We start from the raw sequence: 12,606 nt of genomic DNA on the forward strand, positions 1-12,606 counted from the left end.
ATGCCAGAATAACAGGAAAAGTCACAGCTTAGCATTCTAGTGTTTCTAGTGATTGAAGCCGGAGTTGGAACTTTGGCAGCTGAGGCATTGGAATCATCGCACTTCACCTGAGGAACTTGGAGGTAATAGATGTTTGGAGACTTTCGTCGCTCTAGCTAGTTAGGGTAGCGTTCGTCGATTTTTGGTTGTCACTTTGTTAATGTTGCGACACGTTATAGGCTACATATTATAAAGTAAGGAATTAGATTAATTTAGTGTTTTGAGTCTCAACCTTGTCTTAGGTTAATTTTCCTTTAGGTGATTCCTACTTGAGGCTTGTTTCTTGACTCGTTATACAGTTACCGCCTGATTTACCAAGTTTTTGTGAGATAAGGAGAGAGCGTACACGGTAACCACACAACTAGAAATTATTGTCTGAGTAGTGCGCAGGTTTCTTAGTTTCCTCATAGCAGATTCGTAGTGTGCATGCTTTAGTGTTCCACATAGTGTCTGTGTTGCTTTCTATGGGAACAAGATTCATTTGAGGAAATATGTTTTGCGCATGTCTATTTTGTGTGACACTTATTCTGCTGTGCGCGTAGTTCTGAATCCGCGTCTGTGTGAAATTTCATAGAAACCGGAGCGACAACCCTTCGACGAACTGGGTTTCCTCGGAAGTTGTGTCCTTCCAGTTCCTTAGAGGGTATTGTGTTAGAATACATGACAGTGTGAGGAAAGTCATATTACTCAGTGAGTACACCCTCTACATTCTAGTCCGTCTTATTATGTATTGAGGTGGTTTTCACGGTTAGAGTTAATACTATTCTAACACCACATTTTAGGGTGAAATAGTGCAAGTGAATGAATACTTACCGACAGCTAATTATTGCTGACTTGATTTAATGCTGCATTATTCATCCTGAAGAATGCCTGAAAAATAAAAGAGAACTTCCAGTTAAGAAGAAAGATTAACATACAAGCTAAAAGAACTTAAGCTTAAACAGAAGAGAAGCAATAGCTACTTAATATTTGGGTAAGCAATCATAAGAGATATAAGTAGATGTTAAGATTCTGTTACAATTAAACATAGTGCAAAAACAACTGTGATACATTAAGTTTTTTTCCCTTGCAGTTCGCACCCTCAGAAGATACACACTAATTACTGAGGAGAACCACAAGGAAGTGTAGCTGTCTCTTCTTTGTCCCCTACCCCTTTCCCCATTTTTCATCCCAATTGCCATCTGAAAGCGTTTGGCTGGGAAAGTAAATAGGGGAGTTGGGAATTAGCGTCATACTGCTAATTCAATTGGTGCTGACTTGACAACCTGGTAGGTGTAGGCCAAGTTCTACCACTACAGAGCAAACGCCAGACCATAATGAAATGGATTGCTCCAATTACTCAGATTCAGGTCAGAGCTTTCTTATTACAGAAGATTTGTGAAGGGATATGGGTCCATAGTGACTCCCCTGAATGAATTGACATCTAAGAAAATACCCAAGAAAGTTCAGTGGACAAGAAGCTGTCAAAAGGCATTTGATGACCTCAAGCAGGCCATGTGCACTGCTCCCATTCTGCAAAGTCCTGACTACTCTAAAACTTGAATTGTCCACGGTGGGAGGTATGATTTCAAGCAGTGGAAGAGCCCTCCGTTAGGCTCTCAGTGTTCCCGGTACCAGTATTCTAGACCCAGTCAGCACAACATTGCTGCTGACGATCAGAGACACGATTCTGCCCTCCTGCTGCTGAGCAAAGTTCAAGCAGGGGAAGGCAGAACAAAGGGTATCCTGTCACAGACAGTGATTTAGTGTATCGGGGCCTGGTGGGTGTGCTTGCCAGCGCCACTCAGTCTGCATGAGGGGCACATTTGGTGCCTCCTTGCATAGTTCAGTTCAAACCAGCTCTGGGAGCCGTTGGCTCCAGCTTTGGCGCGGAACTGGACAAAGGACATGGGAGTAACCTCCCCACTGTCCAGACCGTGCCCTGAATCGTCCTAACCCTTTCCTTAGTGTACTTAAGGGCTTACCTGTGGGTAGGTCCTTAGATGCGTTGTGGGACATGATTCAATTCAGACACCACTTCAACTTTTACCGTCTGGGCACGCTGGACCTTGTTTGGGTCGACTTCGTCCCCCTTGCAGTCAGCTGCATCATCTGTGCCTATGCACAATACAGGAACCTTCCAATGCCTGTGGGCATCCAAACACTTGGAAGGAATCTCCCTTGAAGAGAAGAAGTCACTTCCCTGCATCTGCAGGCAGTGCAACTGAGCTGACCGGTCTGCTGATCCTGAGCTCCTACAGACTCCGAAAGGTTTAACAACACAGGCAGTGGTTCTCCACTGCTCTCGAGGCCTGCCCTGCCCTCTCACCAAGTCTGAGGCCAGTATCCCTCTTGGGAGCTGCAGGAACCGAACTCATGTGCACCACGCCAACTTACGGTCGCAAAGGCTTGTTGGCTACCTTCTGCCAAGATCTCCGGGCTCCAAGTAGCCGAAACCTCGAGAATCGACAGTGACCAGTATGTTTCAGAATTGGCCCCCTGATTATATCGTCTGGATTCTCCCCTACATCTTATACAGACGATACTCAAATCATGGTGTGGGCCTCTAACAACACAGAAGCCACCATTTCCCAGTTTCACAACTGTATGAGAGCTGTAGGTGACTGGATAGGAAGGCATTGTCTCAAACTAAACTCGGAGAAAACAGAGGTGATACTCTTTTGTAATAAATCTCATTTTTGGAGCCCGGCATGCTGGCCGGCAGCGTTGGGGGCCCTCCCAACCCCAGTCTAAAAGGCAAAAAACTTAGGCATAACTATAGATGACAAACTGAACTTTAATAAGCACATCAGCTCAGTTGTCTCTACCAGCTTCAACACTTTGAGAATCATTTGGAAGATTCTTCCTTTTATTCCTCTCACCTCCAGAAAAACAGTTGTTTCCCTTCTAATTCTTGCAAAGCTAGTCTACTGTAACGGACTCTTTGTCAAGCTCCAAAAACAACACATGAAGAAACTCCAAAGCTTACAGAATGCAGCAGCCAGGCTTATCTTTGACCTTCCCAAGTTCCACCCAGTCTCAGCCTCCATTAAGTAACTTCACTGGCTTTCAGTAAATAATGGCATTAAATCCAAGGCATTATGCCTCACCTATAAAGCCCAGCATGATCTAGGTCCTAGTTACCGCAAACAATCCCTCTCTTGGTACATACCCAACAGAAACCTACGATCAAAAAATTCCCTGACGGTGTCACGTCCCAGTTTCAAGAGACTCAAATGGGGAGGCAGCTTTTTTCCTCTGAAGCCCCAGTTCTACGGAACAGTCTGCCTATGAACATTAAAGCTGCTCCCACACTATTGAGTTTTAGGAAACTAACAAAAACCTGGGTTTTTCACCTCTAGTCTCCTGCTGCTCTCACCTATACTGCTATCTCAACCAGGGCCAAGACACCCATGGTTATTCGAGTGCTTTAGAAACATTTTAACAAAACATAACCAGAATCTTCTTCCACACTGCATTGCTTGCACCGTGGTCTGCATCTTTTGGTGAGCTGCTCGAGGTCCTCTTGCGACTCCAGTGCCTCCGGCCGGAGGGTCCTGTTGAGGGTCACCTTTGTTTCTTTTAGGCTCCCCTGATTGCTCAAGCCTGCCCTGACTCCCCTGCTTGTGGTGAGTCCTCTGGACCTTGCTGGTCCCGACATTGCACCTTCTTTGACTTCGATGTTGATTGCAGTTGCTAAGGCTTATTGGTGCTTCCAACGGACACCAACCGCTCAGCACTCGACATCCAACGTGGGACAGCTCGTGCATGGTTCCTGGTGTTCCTCAGCATCGCCTGGTCCTCACAGCTGCGAGTCAAGGTCAAGGTCAACTCTCCTGCAAAACACCCAACATCGGTGGGAATTCGTCTTCCAGGCCTCCGGATCACTCCTGAGTGACAGACTCTGTCCCCTCTGCTTGCAGGTACCTCTCAACTAGAATATACCTTTGGATTCCACCAAGCACTTTCTCCTCCTCCAGCAGCAGAATTTTCCTTAAGTCCTCCATTGGGTGGACGGCGGTTTCCAAAACTTCTTCACACCTATGCACCCGCTTCCTTGGTGTAGGTAACGTGGGTGCTAGGGTATCCACGGGTGGGGTGGCTCTCCAACCTTCTGTTTTGAATGGGGTTTCTTTAGGGTCCACTGGGAAGGGTCATTAATCTTTAAAATTGCAACAGCGACTTACATGTTGATTTGTACGGAGAACGGGTCGTGTTACCACGCTACTCTCCGTGAGGCTCCTAGTCTCTCACCTTGGGTGATTCCTTGGGTCCCCAGCACTTCTACTGGACATTGTCTTGACACGAGTCATGGTTCTTATACCACTTTCTTTGTATATGGCTTGGTTCCCCCTTGGGCTTGACTGCGTATTCTGTGCTATTTACTTGATTTCTATGCAAAGTATTGTGTGCATTGTGTTTATCTCTGGGTAGGAGATATCACAACATGTTAAAGAGTATAATATAATAAATACCTAGTTTTATAAATATCTTGTGTGGTTCTTTTTTGATTAATCTATACATATAAGATTGAATTCTGGTAAAACAAGCTGCTTTACACTCCTTCTGGGCTAAGCCTGAAGGCTGCTCTCCACAGCTGCCACTTAGAGAGCTTTCTCTGGTTGTCTAAGACCTCTTAAATTACCATAAGGGTTGTCTGGACTTGTGCAGGGTGCCCCCTTACATTAGTGGACATCATATACCAGACCAGTCTCTCACAAGGGGGTAATTAACCAACTACCAAATTGAAAGGATTCTTAAGTTGTGCAAAACTAAAATGCTACTATAAATACATCTCCAAGTATTCTACTTAACAAAATGTATTTTTAAAAGAACCATCCTCATTTTGAATTCATTACCATTGATGCTTTCACACCCCAGCTACAATAAATTAGAAGCCCTTCTTACATTAACTCTTCTCACAAACTCACTAAAACATCACAACTCTCTCTCAAAGTGCTGTATAGTTAAATGAAAGGTACCTATTTGATGAGAAGCAGCATTTAAAAGAGGGAGAGTGTTCTATTACAATAACATTTATGAAGATTCGAGTTCTAATTCTAGATTGTTCTTGTTTGATGAAGTTCTTTAAAGGTGCTGCTGATTGAAACGTCAATAAAAGAAAATTGCATAATGGGAGTCTCCGGTCTTGTAATGAAATCCCAGCATTTCTGAGAATCACACATAGTGGTTCTAGGTACAGATTAAAGAGGGTTGGGGAGAGGATTGGGCCTTAAGGAACCCCTTGACGTACATTGACTGATCTTGAGAATGCATTGCTCATTTTCACAAGTTAGGAGAAGTTGGTTACATAAGAGGAGAACCAATTGAGGACTGTGCCTCCCCAGCCCATGCATTGTTCAGGAATTCAAAGGAGGTCCAGAAGGTTGACAGTGTTGAATGCAGCAGACAAGTCCAGAACGACCAAGAGGCAGGAATTCCCTGAGTCGAGGATTCTAAGGGAGTTGTTGACTACTTGTAGGATTGCAGTTTCTGTACTGTGACCCTGGCGGAATCCTGATTGGAGAGAGTCTAGGAGGTTGTTTGATCGAATGTGTGAAGTGAGCTAAGAAGTAACGCAACTTTCAATGACTTTGCTTAAAAATGGAAGTGTGGAGACTGGACGGTAGTTGTTCATGTTGTCTGGGTCGAGAGATTGTTTTTGCAAGAGCGGAGAGACTTTATCCACTTTTAGTCGTTCTGGAAATAGGCCCCGTTGAAGAGAGGAGTTGAACATGTTGTTACTTAGGGAGAGTAGGTGTGTGGCAAGAGATTTGCTGATGAACCAGTTACTTTCCTTCGGTAATGCATTATATGGTAGACTCTATCTAGCTGCAGATTCCTTACCTTTGAATTTCCCAGGCATCAGGCTAGATCCGGAAACTTTTGCTGAGCAATACCCCTTTTGCGCAATGTCGGATGGCTCCATTCGGCTCCGCGTGACGTCGTTGGCGTCGGTTGTGACGTCGCAGTGCCTACATAGGTGCCACGCAGGCGCGCGAACGTCAGTACAAAAGCGCAGAGCCAGGAAGTGACTGACGTAAACGCGTGCAAAACTAGGGCCCTGAAAGGTGAAGGAAGAAAAGAGAAGAAAGGAAGAGAATAGCCCTCCTGGACGATCTGCAAGACCCACTTTTCCGTTGTTATAGATCTCCAGCGGAGGAGATGATGACAAATTCTCCACCCACTGGAGTATTGTGGTCCTGCAGAATCAGCCTAGGAGTGCTTGGAGGCTGCGGATTCTGGGGGGAGTGTGGTAGACTACTTCTGGCCTCCATTCCGAGAATGGAATGTGCCGCGTCCACGTCCACGCACGCCTTCTGCAGTCTGGGATAGGCCTGACGTGGCTGGAAACCCCTTCCGTTACCACAAAAGGAAAATTGGCCACAAGGAGTGGAGGAGAGGCCCAAGGATCTGGCCATAGCTCAAGAGTCCTTGAACCTGACCCGGCCCGACTTTGCCTTTTACCCAAAAAGGCGGGTTCCATCAAAGGGCATGTCCATCAAATTGGCCTGGACAGCCCCCGAGGAGCCAGTTGTACGAAGCCAGGCGTGGCGCCTCAAGGCCACAGTCTTTGAAATTGATCTGCCCAACAAATCGGTTGTATCCAAATCACACCGCATGGCGAATTTTGCAGTATCTCTTCTGTGCTTGACAGCTTGGGAGAGCAGATCCCGGGCCTCCTCCGGGACTTGTGGCAGCACCTGCGCAACTGTCTCCCAAAGAGAGTGGAAGAAACGGCCCAATAAGCATATGGTATTCAACAACCCCAATGCCAGACTGGACGAAGAAAACATCTTCTTCCCAAATGAGTCTAGTCTCTTTGAATTCGCTATCCGGAGGGGTGGAAGGGAATGCGACCTGGGAAATACAGGCCTGCAACACCAAACTTTCTGGGGTGGAGTGTTGGCTGAGGAACTTTGGGTCGCCCGGAGCTGGGTGATGGCGGCGTGCAATCGTCCTATTCACAGGAGCCCCTTTGCTAGGCTTGGACCATGTTCCTAGAAGGACTTCCGTAGGTGCCTCATTAAAGGGCAATAGGCGTTCAGAGGTGGAAGCTCCAGGTTGAAGCACTTCGGTCAGGAGATTAGTCCTGACCTGCACTAAGGGCAACTTCAGTCCAAGGACCTCAGCTGCCCTCTTAACCATCATGGCATAGGATGCCCCCCCTCCCTAGCCACTGTAGGAGGAGAGAGCACTGGCTTCCCCAAGTTACGCATACCAGTCCATATTCTTCTCGGAGACAACCTGGTTCTCTAATGGGTCTCCAGACTTCTCCCATTCCTCTCCTGAGCCCAGCACGTCCACAAAGTGCTCAGGCGACAACATAGATCCTCTGGGTTCTATCGACATCAGAAACGGCATCGCTCACTGCCATTGCGGCTCCGTGTCGTCGGGGATGAGGATGGGGCTTGCGCCACCAACGGGCATCAGCGAGGTTGCAGGCACTTACTTCGGGTTCGACGCCTGGGGAGGTCGCGATCGCACGACTGGCGTCGACCTGGATCAGAACCCTGAGGCCCCACCAGCACCGTGGCCAAAGCCAACAGTGTCGAACCCTATGGGGCCCCATCCGAACATGCCGAGCCCGAGGGCTCACCAACCGGGTCGATCCGCTCAAAAGCGTGGTGCATGGCCTCGTAAAAATCTTGAATTTGAGAAGGAGTCGCTCCAGCTCCCGGAAAGTGAGGGAGGCGAGAAGTCGACTCAGGCTCCGCAGAACCGTGCCTAGAGCTTCGGTGCTGCTTACCTCTCTCGACAACGGACACCAGTTGAGGTAAAGTCAAAGTCCGCTTGGACTTCTTCTTCTTCTTGTGCCTCTTCCCTGAGTTTCCAGATGACGTTGAATTGGAGGAAGAGGACCTAGGGCTTCGTGAGCCGGTGTCGTTATTCGAACCTGGTTCCCCAGTTTCACTATCAGCAGCTCTGGCCACATCCTCTTGTTGGGATGCCAATTAGAACCTAACACTGCAGGTGCAACCCAGCGCAGGAGTACACTACCCGTTGCCTGCCAGAGCGGCACATAAACACTTTCAATCTGAAAGGGTTCTTTTCAGTAGTTTTGTATTGCACATACATGTAATTCAGGGGCTGAGCCCTGCTGCTTCTGGGAGTACCTAGAATGACCAACCGTGCGTAAATTTCACAGACTGCCCGTTATTTGGGCCTCCTGTCCATAAGGATTTCTTTCTTATGTACGTAATTCTGCAATTTGCAGCAAGCTGTCCCCCTGCAAGCAGCCTGAGAGTTCTGTAACTCTCACTTGAGGGGCCAGCTTGTGCTCCTGCTGTGATTAATGGCCTGCAACAGCCCCTCCCTAACCTGGCACAGATTGCTATTGGCCCATTATCATTCTGTATGTCGGTCTAATTATCGCAAACAGAATGATAATGCGCCTCTCTGTGCAGTCACAGGGTGACCTCTTTTCACTAGTAGGTTTCACTCCACATGATACAGAGTGCAGAATCGAGCATCCAGCAAGTATTTGTTACTTTATTTTCTCTCCACAACAGAATCTTTTAGAGGAGTCAATCTCTGACTGTGAGCAAGAGAGTGACCTCTCAAAACAATGTTCAATAATCACAGACAGTATTTGCCCTGCTTGGCTCTCATCTGTGAGATAGGACAACCCAGTGCAGTAACCATATAAACAAGCATTTGCAATGCATTAGGTCTCGCATTTACACGAGTTTGAGCTATTGGCATTGTAAATGACAATGCCTTTTATTTATTTCTGTTTTTTAAAAACACAAATAAAAAGCATTGTCATTTAAAATGCGAATAGCTTAAAGCCTCACAAATGCGAGACCTATTGCATTGCAAATGCTTGTTTTGAAGGATGCTGGTAGGAGCTTTTGATGCTTGTATGAAATGCTGTAAGGTCAAAGAGGACTAGGATGCAAGATACACTTTTGAACATGGTCGTAAGGGCATCTTTGTTATCTTTAGTGCTGTTGTTTCTGTGCTTCATTCCTCCCTGAAAGGAGATTGGTTTGATTCCAGAAGGCTATGTTTTATTGATCTGATCTTTCTGTTGTAAATTTTCAATGTTTTCTAAAGTTTTGTTTAGAAAAGGAAATACAGTTACAGACAACTGAGGTTGTATTTATCAGTAGCAATCCATCACCATTTTCATACAATCTGAGAATGTTTCTGTCTAGTTAGCAGTTAAAAGTCTGTCACCACTGTGGTGATATGCACATCACTCTAGTATTTCAAGGAGACATATTCAGACGACCATGACGGATAGGTTCTATATTGGTCTCTGATCTTCAGGATCCATGGAAATATTTAATACTGAAGAGAGCATCTTTCAATCTTATTTGTGTGTTTAGTGTCAGTTTGATTTAAGGTGTTATAAGGGGATTTATTGAACTCCAGGTAATAATACGAATTCATGACGTAATTGAACACAAAGCACTAAGTTTGGTGAGTAAAAAGAAGTAAAAAGGGTGTAGCTCTACGGTGTCTAAATTCCACAATATACAACCAAGAAACTTGGGGTCAAATCCTGGCTTCCACATTTGGCCAAACTGCATGATAAAGGTCCCTTCACTGTACTTTACTATATGTCATTTTCTTTAATCAACGAGTTTGCGAACACGTTAGTCATTCAGTTCAGATTCCGGGCTTTACAAAATTCTTAATTGTATGTTTAATAGAAAATAATCTTGCTTCACATTTGATAACAAAATAGACTATATAAATAGACAACATGACAATCTGACACATTTTGGCTACTCCTATCAAAGTAGCCTGGGAATAAGTAGCCTTGTTTGATACTTTAACAAAATGTTACTTTCAATAAATGTCACTCAATTCGCAACATAATCGCATGAAAACAACAGCAACAGTTAAAAATGCTGAAAATACATTTTTTACATGTAAAAGTCTCTATCATTTTTAGGTCTCGCCTAGCGTTGCAGCGCATGTGCTGCTCGCTCGGCGTGACTTATAGTGAGAAAGGACATTTCAGAAGGGGACTTGAAGCCCTGCCCATAATTTTCATTGGGTTGCGTCAGAGTTTATGCTAAACGCTGACTTCCCATTAAAAAGGATGCTTTTGGGTCACTGCCCTTTCTCCCTTTTGGATGACCCATCCGGACTGGGTCGTCTGCTTCACGGCTGTCGTGAAGCACTTTCTGATCTTTAGGGGGCCATCTGTTTCTAATTAGCATGGCCTTAGCGCGGACATGCTAATTAGAAACAGATGCCCACCCCCCCCCCCCCTAAAGATAAGAAAGTCTGCAGGCACTACCCCGCACATTGAGGTCTCCTCGCTTCAGCATCCCTTCCCCCCAGCACACGTCCGCTCAGGGAGCCTCTCCTCGCTTTAGCCCCCCCGCCTCGGAGCACAAGTAACTTGTTCCTTTTGTAATTTAGGTGTAGGATGGCTGTCTGTGCACTGCAGTCCTTTCTAGCCGATTCCAGATCTCTATGGGACGCGTGCTCATAACATCTCATGATGTGATCCCAAACATGCCTTGTTCTTGTTGTGTCTCGTCCGATGGGCTCGTGAGTTGGAAACGTAAGTTGCGCCTTATCTTTACGGGACACAGTGGAGCATGGGACGCTTGCTGCGTGAGGTGCGCGCTCCATTGTTCGAGAGTCTGCCCAGGCCGGGTACTCTACTTCTGCCATGAACACCGACTTCACAGAGACCCGAAGCTGCTGTCTCAGCAAATTTACTGGGGGAGGCTAGTGGGAGGGGCCTTGCGGGATACTGAACACCAACCCACGGGAGTCTCTGTACCTCCAGGAATCTCTTTCCCTTCAAGCAAAAATCACTTTCTGCACGCCGGAATCATTGCTCCCATTGATTGGTTCTACCCTCCCCCTTTCATGGTCAACACCTGCATTAGACTCACTGAACTCTCTGTGCCTTCTGGAAGTCGGCACCCCCTTGGGTTCCCCGCTCATGGTCAGCAATTAATTCCATGATCTAAGAAAGTAGCTCTCATCTTGTTGTAACGGATGTTTTAAAAAAAATTAAAGTGAGGGTTGAATCTTTACAAGGAGAGGTGTCTTGACTACTGTGCTATATGTATCAATCACCCTCGGCAATTCCTACTCCCATACCGCCTCCCCCTTGGCAATCACGAGTCCCCCTATATTGGAATAAAGAATTGGTATGCTGCTTCATACTGTGCATCTCTCTTCGTTTTAGAAGCAATCCCCTGGCAGCTGCCTCTGTAGCACCATTTCAGCGCCGATGTCCCCCCACCTCCCATATTTTTAGGAGACGCTACCTCAAACCCAGGTCCCCTTTCTCCTCCCCTGGTTTACTGACAGCCACGATCACTGACAGTTCAAGCTTCCCCACAGGAATCCCTTTCTTTTCCTCTCGAGAATCTGTCGCTTCTCCCCACTTTGAATCACCACCCCGTCCCTCCTTTGCAAAGTAGAACAGTGGTAAGATATACGCATAGGACACGTGGATGTAACATGTGATTTACATGACCTGTAACTGTCACAGTATGTGTTGCTGTAGAATATGCCATTCGCTGATTTCCACGCTTCAACAGCTCTGTTTTTTGCTTTGTATGTTTATGGCCCGGAGTTGTGCTGTTCCAGAGGTATATTTTCACATAGAACTGGAGTCCTCCGCTCAGTATTGCCAAACAATGGGTTGTCCCAGACTAGTATGTTTTCATTGCTGGGAGGGGAGTTTAGGATTGTCCACTATCTACAGCGTGTCTTGTGTGTGCATGGCTATAATGGTGTTGGTATCTCTGCTTGCTGGAATCCCTCTTTGTCTTGCTTTTCTCCTTACTATCTCAGAGTTTCCCCTCAAGTGTTTTTCATGGGGTGGAGTTTTTGCGCTGCCCTTTGAGTAGCGGGTTACCCGGTGTTTTTTCTCTCTAAGGGAAACGATCCACCAACCAGTTTTGGTGTGATCGTGGGTCGTATGTGTGGTTGTTGTGGGTGTAGGTGATGATTCATCCAGGGATGTGCCATTGTTTGCATACGTGCTTGGGTTTATCGATCCAGGTTTAAGTCTCGGTCTATTGTTTTTGGTGCTAGCCTGATCTTCTAGGCGCTTGGTTGGTTATTCAGTCTCTTCTATTTCACATGTTAAATCTCTTGCCTTTATTCACACACCTCCAGCTCGGGGACTGACTTGAAGAGGTAACATTTAGGAATGACTCAGAGAGGTGACAGGCTTGCGGTGAACAGGACAGTAAGACCGCTGTGACCCCTGGGAGGAGAGAGGCCACTCCCACAGCCCCAGGTGAAGCTGAATAAAAGACCCGGCACCTGGTGTATGTGCAGGGGGCAGGTCGTGTCTGAAAGCATGTACTCTGTGCCCAGCCCTCCGGCTCTGGTGCAGGGGACTGAAACCACACACACATGCTGTCTTGCTGTGTGGTTGAACATGCTTAGCCTGTGTCAGCTCTGCACACGCCTGAGGGAAGCCTGTTCACCCCCTCTAGGGAAGGACAGCTATGGAGCCGCTTACGCTCACATTAATAGTTCATATTCACAATCTCTCTCTCTCTGATGTGGCTTCCCATGTCCTCCAGTCTCACCTCTCACTCTCTGCCCCCTTCCACCCAGCACACCCAGTTTTAATCTTAGAAAACTCCC

The 12,606-nt window shown here is 46.6% G+C and overlaps 1 long non-coding RNA gene across 1 annotated transcript in view; it reads right to left on the bottom strand.

The window, feature by feature from the left end:
- Window positions 1-12,606, bottom strand: part of LOC146833921 (uncharacterized) — a 95,092-nt gene that overhangs the window by 64,861 nt on the left and 17,625 nt on the right. Inside the window, exon 2 of the long non-coding RNA XR_014960628.1 lies at window positions 853-909. This is a non-coding gene — a long non-coding RNA (uncharacterized LOC146833921). The remainder of the gene's footprint in view (window positions 1-852; window positions 910-12,606) is intronic.

The sequence above is a fragment of the Triturus cristatus genome, chromosome 4_2 (assembly GCF_964204655.1).
Source record: "Triturus cristatus chromosome 4_2, aTriCri1.1, whole genome shotgun sequence".
In the NCBI taxonomy this organism is placed as follows: Eukaryota; Metazoa; Chordata; class Amphibia; order Caudata; family Salamandridae; genus Triturus; species Triturus cristatus.